This window comes from Equus asinus, chromosome 10 (assembly GCF_041296235.1).
Source record: "Equus asinus isolate D_3611 breed Donkey chromosome 10, EquAss-T2T_v2, whole genome shotgun sequence".
Lineage (NCBI taxonomy): Eukaryota > Metazoa > Chordata > Mammalia > Perissodactyla > Equidae > Equus > Equus asinus.
This window is the reverse complement of record NC_091799.1, coordinates 93,604,001-93,617,690: the sequence shown is the minus strand read 5'-3', so window position 1 is coordinate 93,617,690 and position 13,690 is coordinate 93,604,001.

Sequence of the window (13,690 nt, the reverse complement as noted above, 5' to 3'; positions counted from 1 at the left end):
CTTTGCAGTGTCTGACTGCGCCCAACACAACTGCACCAACGTAGCATAACTGCGTTCCCGTTGACCATATTACTGCCAAAATAAAATGGTTTCTTTAACTAGAAAAAATTTTTCTTTTAATTAAAAATTAAATGAAATAAGACATAAAAGGCACTTAATACAAGTTACCTGTCTTATAATAAAGGATCAGGAAGCCTGAATTCTCTCCCTTTACTACGTATGTATATATATACACACACATACTTATAAACATACATACACACATCTAGTTCCTTAAAGGAGAAATGTCTGTATTGGACTCTCCAGAATAGACTTTACTCCCCGTGTTATTGATTTTTAAAACAATTACAAACACAATGAGAAAAGTCATTTGGTGAAATCAAGAGACAATTAATTTTAAAGCTCTAGGATCATATCTAGATAGTTACGTCTGGCAAAGTTACCAATACTCTAACTCTTTCACTATGTAGTCCAGCTTTTTATTGTTCCTTTTTGAAATCTGACTGTTGGTTTGCAAAATAGCCCTGTAGTTATTCCTTTTCTGTTAAGCCCCTCTAGTTACTTAGATGGAATTCCAATTTTCTTAGTGATACCAAACTGATAAAGTTGCTTTAGAACTGCCAAGATTTTTTAGAAAGACTGAAACGATGTGAATAAACCAGATTAGTGAGGTAATATTTAGGCGCACTGTCCTATATGTGTGAGCCATATGGAAGATGTATTTACATGACGTGACCACATCTCTAGAAATTCTCCGAGGAGTATGGGCATAACTAGGATTCATTATTAACTGGTATCTTGAAGAAATATTTAAATACCCTTACATAGGGATGCTAATTGTCTAGTTCATTATTCTACATTTTGAATTACTGAGGTTAATTAGAGTCAGGGAAGCATGAAAGAAATCATGAGACCATTGGGAGAGATGTGGTTGTTTCCACATTTCCTCCAAAAACTAGGGTTATGTGGGATCCTAGGGCAATTACTAGGCTAAAGAAGATCCTGTTTTCTATAATCTTAGTTTTTAACATATACAAAGACTCCATTACATGGTCGTGGTTACCATGGCCTTATACTAGCTTGGATCAAATAGCATCTTAGAAAACTAATATTATATTAGATCCCTCAATATTCTCCAACTTTCCCACTTCTTGCATGTTCAACTATTTTCAATTCATAAATGAACTGAGGGGCAGTGCCTGGTATTTATTTTTACTTCATATTTTCTTTGGAAATCCTTGGCTTATAACAAAGTACACAGATTCTGGCATCTTCACATTTGGCATTGTGTTTTGAAAAAAATCCTGGTTATCTAACTTTCATAAATTGGAGATAGATATGTGTGTAGATTCTCCTCAAAAAACCATACAACATAGTAGAGTAATGATGGCCACTAGCCTTGCTACATTCCTTAAGCAATGTTTTCTCCTTTTCTCCACATGAGCTATTTCAAACATACCTAGGGCTCACGATAGAGCAATCCTTGTATCTCACCATCTCTTTTCTCAATGATGTTGCCTTATAACCCACACAGAACTAAAAGCCATGAATTGAGAATATTCTCAACCTCTTGCCATGCAACATTGAGAACAAAGATTTCTTTATGCTCATTCCTTCCTGCACCCTCCTTTCCCATTAGGTAAAGTAACTATAAAATCTCCAAAATGGTTTAGGTATTCTTGTATTCTGGATCTAGTAGGCATTAGCTCTGTCAGAAATTGCACTCTCTTAAGCATCCTCCAAATACGCATCTCCAAGTAGTTCTTCCTTCCATTTTTAAAGTTTGCTCAAGTATCTCATCTCCTCCTAGAAATTCATTTGATTTTATGTTCATTGTTTCTACTTCTCCTAAGCTTCAGAGCTATACTTCTTGAAAGAATTTGCTACAAACTACTTCATCACTTTTTATATCCACTCATTTACAGTTTATTAATCTTTGACTCACCCATTATTTAAATGAAACTTCTTTGAGTAACATCTCAAATAAAATCTTCAGATTTAAAGTTGACTGACATCATTTTTACCTATTTGACTTCTTGAAAATATGAATGCAACTGGTTACTCTATTCCTTATGAAATACTCTCATTGGCTTCCATGATACTACATTGCTTTTCCTTTTCCTCTTACATCTTTGGCATTTCTTTAGTATCTTTTATGCGTGCTTCTTTTGTCTGTGCTTAAACATTAATATTTCCTTGTTCTCTTTTTTCCTCATTTTAAATTTACTTTTAGGTAATTTGATTGGTTTTCAGCCTTCAACAATACCAATATCTATAATTCCAATTAAATCTCTCTTCCACTTTGATGAGCTCCTATCTATTTCCCACAAAGCAGGCATAGTTAGCCAACTAAATGTGAAGATGACAATGATACCCCCTTTACCTGCATAACACCAACAGTTGGTACTCAACTTCAACATCACTTTCTCCAATAATCAGAGGTCTTGAGCTTCAGTGTCATTTTGCTAAAGCAGCAGTGGCAGCATAACTTGTTTTATATTTTCTGTTCATAGAAAGGTAAAAGATAGATCAAGGTTAGCTCACTACTGCCCCGGAAGGTCAGGCTTGAATAACAGTGTGCTTACTCAGCAATATTGCTCACCCTTCTTTCTACAGATTTAGGCTTCCCAACCTACAGCTCAGTTAATTGTTCACTTGTCCCATTCAGTGGTGAATCCCTAGCAGACAGACTGGTTCTCAAGTGCCAACTTGGACCTCTTGAGAAGAGAATAGGACTTTGAAAATATCACTTCTTACAGTTAGAATAGATAAGGTTGACTCTTCAGGGACAGTCATACGTGTGAGGGATAAGTATATCAGGGCCCTTCTCTGCAAAAATACAGCACACTGGGGCTGGCCTGGGGGTGTAGTGGTTAAATTTGTGCACTCTGCTTTGGCAGTCTGGGGTTCACAGATTCCAATCCTGGGTATGGAACCACACATTGCTTGTCAAGCCATGCTGTGGTGGCATCCCACACACAAAATAGAGGAAGATTGGCACAGGTGTTAGTTCAGGGACAATCTTCCTCAAGCAAAAAAATACAGAACACTGCTATTTCACCCCATGATGACACAGAGATACTCAACACAACACCTTTCTACCAGAGTTCTGGGTGAAAAGTGGAGCAGCAATAACTTTCTAATTTTTTTTAACTACAATCTAATTGAATAAAATTCTTTTCAAGTTATTTTCACTACTTGAAATGGTTTTCTTTCCAGGTGCAGTAGAAGACATTTTTATTTTAACTTTCTGACTTGTGAGAACTTCACTTATATCATGTCCTCATTCTTACTTGCTGAATATTTGTTTACATGATGCCCTCTGACTCATCTGAATCCACTGTCACAGCAAAAGTTGCACGAGACAAAGTTAAACGATCAAGGAATACCTTATTCAAGGCTATTGCAATAGAAGCTAGACGCCAGAACCCAGTCTGAGCTCAGTGTGAAACAAAGGGCTGGCGAGTTTCTAAGAGCTGGGTGTGAGAGAGCATAGGCTATCTATGTTTACTATTTGGCTTTACTCAAAGAAGAAGTAAACTTTCTCTTATCTTCATGACAGGAGGTACTTTTACAACCTGGAGCATGGGGCCCATAGCAGATAGATCCTACGTTCCCATAGAAACTGGGAGAGAGGAGCGCTATCTTCCTTGATGATGTCATTCCAAATGGATGGTTTCCAGGTCCTTGAGAAACATTCCTGGGCTGTAAAACTATCAAGAAGCTTTTTACCAAGATTTACATCTCAGACAGGCAGAGAAAGAATTTACAATTACAAGATCTCTGAAGTAAATGCTCTAAGAATAAGGAGATCATGAACCTAGAGTCAGGAAGAAGACAGTCTGTGGTTTAGTCAAACTGAGGGTCATGTTAAGGCCATCTTGGTCAGCCCCAGTAGTGGCTTTTGATATATAAGGAAAATGGGAAATTTAGAAAATAAGTCTGTCTCTCTCCAAACTAACTTTTCCTTTCCTCTCTTGTAGTGAACTGAAAAGAAAGTGGAAAAAAAAAGATTGTCTTATTTTCTTTCTGTTGCTGTTGTACATTACCAATGCAATTTCAAAGACCAAGGAGGGAGAGAAATCGTATGAAAAGGAATGCAAAAAAAATGGACAATATAATTTCATAGTTTAAAAGAATTGTCTACTTAGAGACGTCATTAAGTTGTTTCCACACTCCTTTTCTAATTATTTGTTCAGTAATGTCTCTTCTAATTCCCACAGTAAGCTCTGTAAGGGCCAGGCCTATCCTGTCCATCGTTTTGCAATTAACCCAGAGTCAGAAAAAAATAACTGCTTCATAAACATTAATGAATGAATGGATGAATGATTGAACCAGTAGAGAACCCTTGAGGGAGAATACAATATTAGATACCTATTTTAGACATATGTGGAGACTCAAAAGTTTTATTGCTTCTCTGTCTACTTTTTTCAAATGCAGTTTGAATACTAACTTCATTTTGATTAATATTTTGTGTCTGAAACACCAGTACTGTGGCAGCTTTATCCATTTATTTTTAAAATGTAATTTGTTCTTAGTCCCCATTTCATGACAGATTGTTTGACAATATTTTTGACAAAGTGGAGGAACCTAATAATCTTACAGCTCCAAATACCTATGCTTTGAGAATAGTGTGTCGTTTTTATTTATGAATTTTAAATGTCTCATAGCACGTTTATAAAATTACAACAGGAAGAAAACCTCACTTGTTCTGCCTTGAATGGCTGAATCTGAGACAGCAACTGGAAAAAAAAAAAAACAACTGTTAGCAACTGTACCATATCAAGCATGGAATATTCTAATTAGACCCTCTAAAGAGATTGTATTGTATCTACAGGGAAACTTCCATGTAAATACTGATCAATTTTGAACATTCTTTTAGGATTAAGATTGCAGATTTAACAAATAAAAATATAGGAAGACTAGTTACATTTATTTTTCAGATGAACAACAAATAATGTGTCAATATAAGGACATTTCAAGAAATATTTGGGATACTTATACTTTAAAATATTCCTTTATCTGAAATTCAAATTTACCTGGTTGTCTTGTATTTATCTGGTAATGTTTCTTAGGATGGATATTCAGCTAACCAATCCTCTGCGAAGTGATTCAGGGAGAAGAGTAAAATTTCGAGAGTCAAGCTAGAATAGGATACTTTGATCCAGTAAATGGAAAAGAGTCAGCTTGCAAATTTAGAGAAGAAAAATAAGAATTTTTAAAATATCTTTTATTTTTCTGATAATAAACATTTCTAGGAATGTTGGTTATCCAAGATTCTTCAGTTTGTACTGAATGCAATTTAAGAAGATTCTGGAGAGTATTGGATTATACAGCATAGTCTTGAAATTGCTGCTGTTTTAGTCTGATTCGTGTAATATATAATTGATCAGTCCTCTCTAAGAAATGACTTCCCCAGTGCCTTTGTTCATCCTCTTTACAGTGTGTTCAATACATTCTTGAGATAAGTAATATTTCATGGCAAAGGAATTATTTACATCACAGAAATGTATGTTTTTTATTAACTATGGAAGAATAAAACACAACTATTAAAAATAAATGTCTAATAATTTAATATGGATTTTTTCTTTATTTTTAACTCACAATTCAATTGCTTCATGTTAATAACTGAGGACATGAGAGATATAATTCCATTTAAAATGAAAGACAATGATTATATTCACTCAAATGTTGAGATATATGTGTGTATGTGTATGTATGTCTCCTATGAACCTAACAGCAGATAAATAGCAAAATGGTTTAATACTATACACTTATATAGAAAATAAGCTTAACACATGTGCTCAAGAAAAGTAATGAATTTTGAGGGGCTGAATAGCTCAATGATTTTTTTTTAATTAGGTCTTTTAAATATCCTTGGATTCTGCAATTTGGACAGATTAGGCTTGATATTGGCCGTGAGATATAGCAAATTAATTAATGCTTTAAAATGAACTTAGTCAAATTTCACATCCTTATACTCTTGAGAACAAATAACCTTTGAATTTCCCTTCAAAATCAGGAAAGTATAAGATATGATGCCATCCCGGATCAGAATGCACATTCTCCCCACTATTGTTTCTCATAGTGATAGATAATGAAAGTTTATACACTTCTGCAATGAAATGATATGCTTCCATTTATTGCCAGGTCCAATAATGCACAAAGTCCTAGCTTGGTCCCCTGAAGTTAATGTATGACTATATATAATCATTTATGCATTGTTTCCTCTGGGCTGCCAGGAAATCCCCCTTCCACAAACTATCTTTGTTGTCTAACATATCACCATTCATTCCTTTGGGCTAAAAGTGGCTCTCCGGTGAAAACCTTACTTCAAAAAACACCTATCTTCTAAGCTTTGTCAAGAACTATGAATCTCTACATCTTTGTAGAATTTGAGAGAATTTATATAGTTAGAGTCCTAGGATTTGCTGAAGGAAAAGAAGAGAGGACACAGGAGTAACCCCAGGAATTGACTTAATCAAATATGCCATGGAGTTTGGAAGTGAGAAGACCAGAAGAAAGGGTATTTAAAGACAAGTAGAATCAGGTATTCTGTGTTAGCAACATTACTGTTGAGATATCTATTAAAAATCTGGTAGGCTTTGGATCCAGTCTGGTGGTATAGTGGTTAATTTCACACTCTCCACTTTGGTACCTGTGGGTTCGCTGGTTTGGTCTTGGGTGTGAACCTACACACTGCTTATCAAGCCATGCTGTGGGAGACGTCCCACATGTAAAACGGAGGATGGGCATGGATGTTAGTTCTAGGGACAAGCTTCCTCAGCAAAAAGAGGAGGATTGGTGGCAGATGTTAGCTGGGGCCTAATCTTCCTCAAAAACAAATATTTCTGGCAGGATTTATTCCTGCATTTTTGCTTGATCTCCACCAAGAGCTTAATTCAGTTTTTCTCCTACCCACAATGAAATGCTAAGAAATTTTCATCTGCTCCTTGGCAAAAGATATTTTCTAGTATTGTTTGTTAGTCTTACTGAATAATTAGGGTTTCTTTAGATCAGTTATATCTGATCAGTTATATCCATGCCTCATATTCCTAGAGAGGGCAAGATTCCAGAGTGGTTTTTTCAGTCTTTCTGGGTTCCACAACACAGAGATTTTCTTCTTCTCTGCTGCCTCAGAGACAAAACTATTTTTAAGTGTTTTTTTATCTGTGAATCTCAACATAGGCTTATCTTCTCTTTACTTTTCAATTTAATCAAGGACGTGGGATCAGAAAGACAGCTCTTGTTGTCACTTTCTTATTGGGCTCTCAACACTGAAATTTCTCCGTGGTGTCATTCCTTTTCTTCTGCATGCCTCCTACACAAATGCAATTGCTTTTGACAACTCTGAAAAATGTTTTATAGTATTTTTCCTAATTATCTCCTCAATGGAGTTTCTAGTTGGTTCTCTGTTCTCCTGTAAACTTTGGGTATTTTTCTGGGAAAAAGGGAAAATGCTCTGGTACGGTTTGTTCATAGTGAAAGTACGCATAATCATCTCTAAATGTATAACATTGTGAATAAAAAATTCAATCTACAAACATATTTTAATAATACACGTGGTATAAGTACAATTTGATGTTTAAAAATATATACATTAGAAGTTATCATTTTATTAAAAATAAAATTATAAAGCATATGATGTGGGTTTTTGAAAACTACTACAATAGTATTATACATAGATAAAGACGATAAAGTGTAGAAACCAGTTAGAAATATGCTACCTTTAGAGACAATAAGTGCCCTAACCCTCTCATTACCTTGGGAGGAAGAACCCATTGGTGGTAACTGACATTTGGTGAGGTTTCACCAAGCAGAAATTGAATCCTTTATCTCTCTAAGAACTTGAAGCTAAAGTATGTGTCCAGCCGATCTGATGGTCTTACTCAGGGTTTTGAATGTTGAAGGCATGTTGTAAATTTCAGAAAGTGTTTGAAATGTTTCCTGCTAGCTCTTATAGCTTTTGGCTCTAGTGCTGATGCATTTCTTTCAGCCCATGTTACTTGGTGCCATATTTCTCTGCACAATTTGACTTTCTCTCTTTCCAAGTCATAGTGGGTTTCTCTTGACAGCAGCTCAGATTTCCATGTAATACTAAAGAAGATGATGGCCCAGTAAATGCTCTATTTCTAGTTAAGAAATTGTAATACATATACATGAACACATATACACAACAAAAATACTAATAGTAAGATGCTATGTCAGCAACACAATTTGTATTCTGTCCTGGACTTTTAACACTTTGACACTGAGCAAGTAACTTAGACTGAAATGTTAAAATGGTCTTAATACCATATGTTTCAAAGTAGAGAAAATAATGGATTTAAATGTGGGATAACATCACATATTATAGAAGATATAGGAAAATGACATTTATGTGGGATAATCATCTATCTAAACTTTAAAGGTATATTCCTTACATATCTATGATCCAGCAACTTCACTTCCTGGAATATGCCCAAGAGAAACAACCAAAAAACAAGCATTTGCTCATAGTAATAACGGTATTAGTGATAAATTTAAATAAATTGTCGATAAAGCAATGATTAAATCATCTATCATGCTACGGACTATCATGCAATAATAATAATACAATAATATAATATAATCATATAATCATATAATAATATAATATAATAATAACAATGTGCTAAAATCATATATACAATACATATAATATATATAATTGTATTTATATGTGTGTGTGTATCAATGTCAATGCATTTCCAAAGCGAATTGTTCAGTGTCAAGAAAGTTCTAAAAATAATGTGCATATCAAAATGTTTATTAATAGAAAAATAAACCTAAGCAATGCTTGCTTTTTTACGGATACGCTTATATGTTTGTAGAAGCACAGAAAATGTCTAGAAATACACACCTTAAAATAACCATTGTCACCTCCATTGAGATTGAGAGGTCACTGTCCACGGGGAAGTTTGCCTTATCTTGAAAAGTAACTGATTTAAAGAGAATGATATATCTATTGCATGCACAATTAAAAACTAATTTTAATGAAGGGGAAAAGTAATTATTTTGAGGTCATATTTTATTGAATATGAGTGACAGGTAATATAATTTTGAATGTAAACCAACACATAAAAACACTATAAGCATTTAAATATATCAGATTTAAAACTATGCTCTTCGGTGTCAAATATCCTCTATTTCTATAATGTGTTCTCTTGATTTAATAGAAAACTAATTAATGTCTTGAAAGTTCAATTAAAAAAACAGTTGAAGAGGAAGATCATAGTCATAATAATACTTTTATGAAAGATATTTTATAGCAGTAGTATTCAGCCTTGATTATCAGAATTTTCATTTTTATCCTTTCAATAAATTTAGTTAGTATATAGTGAGGAGATGGCATCTACTATTCTATAGGCTTTACGAGAGTCGATTTTCAGTTATGGACTCTCTACTTAGGGAGGAAGATGTCACATAATTATTTATTTTCCTTGTTTCCTGTGTTAGAAACACTTCCCTTGAGCAAACTGTTTCTGATGTCAGGTAAAATTATCCACGGTAACCATCAGCCTGTGAGACCTGCAGGAGAAGAGCGCCCTCAGTGTGGATCCTTTCTTGTCCCTGATTGGTATGGGGGGCACACTGCGTGCGTTACGATGGCCTTTAACCACGGTTTCAGTTACTATGTTCACTAGGTTCTACATCATTGTTAGTGTTAGTCGTTCTCCTTAGATGTTTTAGATTTATAATCTAATTACATCCACTTTGCACACTTATCCAAACATTGTTATTAAGAACACCTAAAATGTTGCAGAGCATTCTGGGAGAACTTCTGTGGACCTACATCCAGACTCACAAACACACACGTGTAAAGGAGTGTTTCTCCTTTGGCTGGTCTGCAGAGTAACAGTTCACAAAGTGATGTCCATTGATGCTTGTGAAGCTCTGAATCAGGCATTCTGTGTGTTACAATTATTTTCAAAATAATGCTAAGACTTGCTTTGTCCTTTTTACCGTGTTGATAATTGCACCGACGGTACAAAAGCAATTGTGGGTAAAACTACAAGTGCCTTAGCATGCCTCACAACACTGACGCCACCCTAAGCCAACAGTCATTGCATTCTTCACTTGACAAACCTGCGGAAAAGAAGCATCAGCAGCAGCAACAGCAGCAGCTGAGGCTGGTTCCAACTAGGGATTTCTTTTAAGCAGCAGAAAGAAACCTTCAAATCTTCAGTAGATGAATTTTCAGTACAATAAGTCATGAAATGGAATGTATCTATAAAACACTTTTGCTACATACCAAAGTACAATTGTCTTTCCAGAAAAATACACTGCTGTGATTGTTTGGACTGCAAACTGAAATAGCTTTTTTTTTTTTTTTTCCAGTGGAGCACCATTTTTATTTGAAAGAATGACTGACAGACCAACTATGTGTATTCAGATTTCTCTATTTGGTTACAATTTCTTAAAAATAAACCAAGTGAGCAGGTCACTTGTAAGAAAATAACAGACAGTACTTGTTGTCAATGATAAAATTTGAGCTTTCAAATAAAGATTAGACTTTTGCAGAACTTGTATTTGCCACAATGTGCTTGACAGATTCCCACACAAAGAACTTGCTGATCACATCAGGAAAGAGAAGTATCTTGATTTTTTAAAAATATTATTTAATGCAATGGGTCAACACTTGAAAGAACTATAAAATTCAGTGAATCATTACTTTCAAAATGACCAAGGACCTGATGATAGAAAATCATGTATGGTTAAAGATCCACTAAAAATGCAAGACAGAATAATGTTTTTAAAATTATAGTCTGAAAAGTTTGTTGACATATTTTCAGATTCCACATTGCAACTAATCTTTAATAAGTTAGTGCTTGTTGAATTCTGGTATAGTATCAAAATAAAATGTTCGTAATATCTGATAAGGTTATTAAAGGTTTCCTAGCTTTTTCAGCTACACATCCATGTAAGGTTGGATTGTTTTTATGTATGACAAACCAAATCAGATATGCAACATTGTAGAGCAAAAGCACATATGAGATTCCAGCTGTCGTATATTAAGTCAGACATAAACATGATTTGAGACGAATTAAAGAGATTTGACCCAGAGATTTGACACAGGCAATTTTTTTCCTGCCCCAAAGCCTCAGTCCATAGTTGTATATCCTAGTTGCATGTCCGTCTAGTTGTTCTATGTGGGATGCTGCCACAGCATGGCTTGATAAGTGGTATGTAAGCCTGTGCCCAGCATCTAAACCAGAGAAGCCCGGGCCGCCGAAGTGGAGCGTGGGAACTTAGCCACTAGGTCACCGGGCTGGCCCCTAAGCAGGCAATTCTTAACTGCTAAATGTAAATATCAGGTTAAGGACCATTTGCTTATTTACCTGTGCAACTTGAAGGTTCAAGTCCTCTATTTCTGCAGGCCTCAAATCCCCAGTCTGAAATGTATGAATTTTGTAAGGCTACTTCTCTGGGTCATATATCATTTCTCTTTGTTCCTGTTCCATATGAACTAATCTTATTACAGAAACACGGACTATAGCAGTAAAGACTTTATCTTTTAATGATGCATGTTGATCAGTACTATGATGAAGAATAAAGTATAGTGAAGAAATGACAAGGGATGCTCTTTTAAGCTAGGTGGACGGAGACTGCATCTCTGAATAGCTGACAGATGAATGAAAAAGCTGTGAGAATACCTGGAGAAGAACTTACCTGGAGGGGGAAAGCAAGTACATATTTGGCATATTTGATGAAGAGCAATAAGGCTCAATTGCATACAACAAAGTTAATTAAACAGAAAATTATGAGAGAGAGATTGGAAGAGGTTGTCAGGTGAAAGATCATGAAAGTCCCTAGGGGCATGAATAAAACTAGATATAGATGGGTGATTAAAAGCTAGGACTGAAGTCAAGCTTCCTTCATTCAAATCCTAGCTCTACCATATATTATCAGTGTCCTGGGACAGGCTGTTTAACCAACAGCAGCTCCATTTTCTTGTGTGTACTCCTGGGAGTAAACACACTTGGAGAAAGAGGACTTGTTAGTATTGATCAGTTAACATATATGCACATTAGCTATTATTATTAAATATAAGGGGATTATTAGCTATTATTACTATTAAAGAATGTGATCTAATGCCATTAGAGAGTTTTAAACAGGAGAGTGTCATTATCTGATTCACATTTTTAAGTGACGGTCACTTTACCTCCCATGGAGAGAAACGATGATGGGATGAGGATACAGGAGAAAGCTGGGCAAACACTTAGTAATAACCCATATGGACGATGATGGGGGTCTCGACTGACGGTGGCAGTGAATGTTATTAAGTGATTAGATTCAGGAAATATATTTGAAGATACAGCCTCCAGTCGAAAAACTGTACCATTTCACATCAACTTGTATGTGTTTGTTTGTTTTGTTTTGGCTTTTTTTTCTTTTCCTTAGTTTGCTGAATTCCATCTTTAGTTGATTGGCCTATTATTTTCTTTGGATAATTGACTTTAAAGCAATATTTATCTTTTCAAAAATGTTGAATCCAAACTTGAAATATCTTATTGATCATATTTAGCTTTTAAGACTTCTAAACCTTCAATTCAAAATATTTAATACTGGAGTAACTAATAGTTGTCTAAATCACATGTGCCTCCTCTCACTGTCATTTGTAGGCTTACTTGCCCTGCTATAAATTGACCCCCCCCCCCCTGCTAGTAAATTCTCTGAGATTTATATTATATAAGCCCACATTCCCTGCAGACATCTATCCCGTCTCTCTGGGACAATACTCATCAGCTTCATCCTCTTAATCTGTGCTTTTTACACTTTTATGTGCATAGGAAACAACTGGAGATCTTGATCAATTGCAGATTCTGATTCAGGAGTTCTGGATGGGGGCCTGAGAATTTGCGTTTCTAATAAGCTCCTAAGTTATGTCAATGCTGCTGATCTGTGGAACATGCTTTGGGTAGCAGTGCTCTAAATGGCTCCTAAATTTTTAATGACCTCTTAAAATATCAAAGGCTTCCACGCTGGTTTCTTTACACAGGCTTTCACTTATGTGTGTAAAGTTAGCTAGTTGATACACAAATCTTTCCTAATAGAAATATGGAGGCCCAGGGCAGCAACGTTCTGTTCAAGTTTGTTTCCACAGAATTCGTATGCCTTAAGTGAATTTTTAATGGTGGCATACTTTGTAGATAAAAGATTCTGGGCATAAAAATTTAAGTAATGGTAGGAAAGGGACAGATTGTCTAAATAGAGTAGTAAAATTATTTTTGAAGACTGATCTTTGAACATTCACTGACTCTTCTGAGAATCAGACAGACATATATCAATCTAATGAGAAAACATATTGATTCATTTGAAAAGACTTGAAACAATGAGCATCACATTTAAATGATAATATTATATAGCATGCACTAAAAACTTCCAGATTCTGTCTTCTCTGAATTAAATTCTTTTTAAATGTTAGCAACCCTTTCAACACAACACACAGGCGCACACTAAACAGCATCATAAACACAATTACTTGACATCAAGTTAATCTGAAAAGCTTACGTTGTTTTCAAAAATTAAATGACTACTAGTTTTTCATTGGAGCAAAATACTAAAATACATTAAAAAGAAATTGGGTGAGTTTCTAAGAGTTTGAGTACATGGGTCTTTATTCCTTTATACCTGGATGAAAAGCACAATCTTGCATGAATCATTTCAT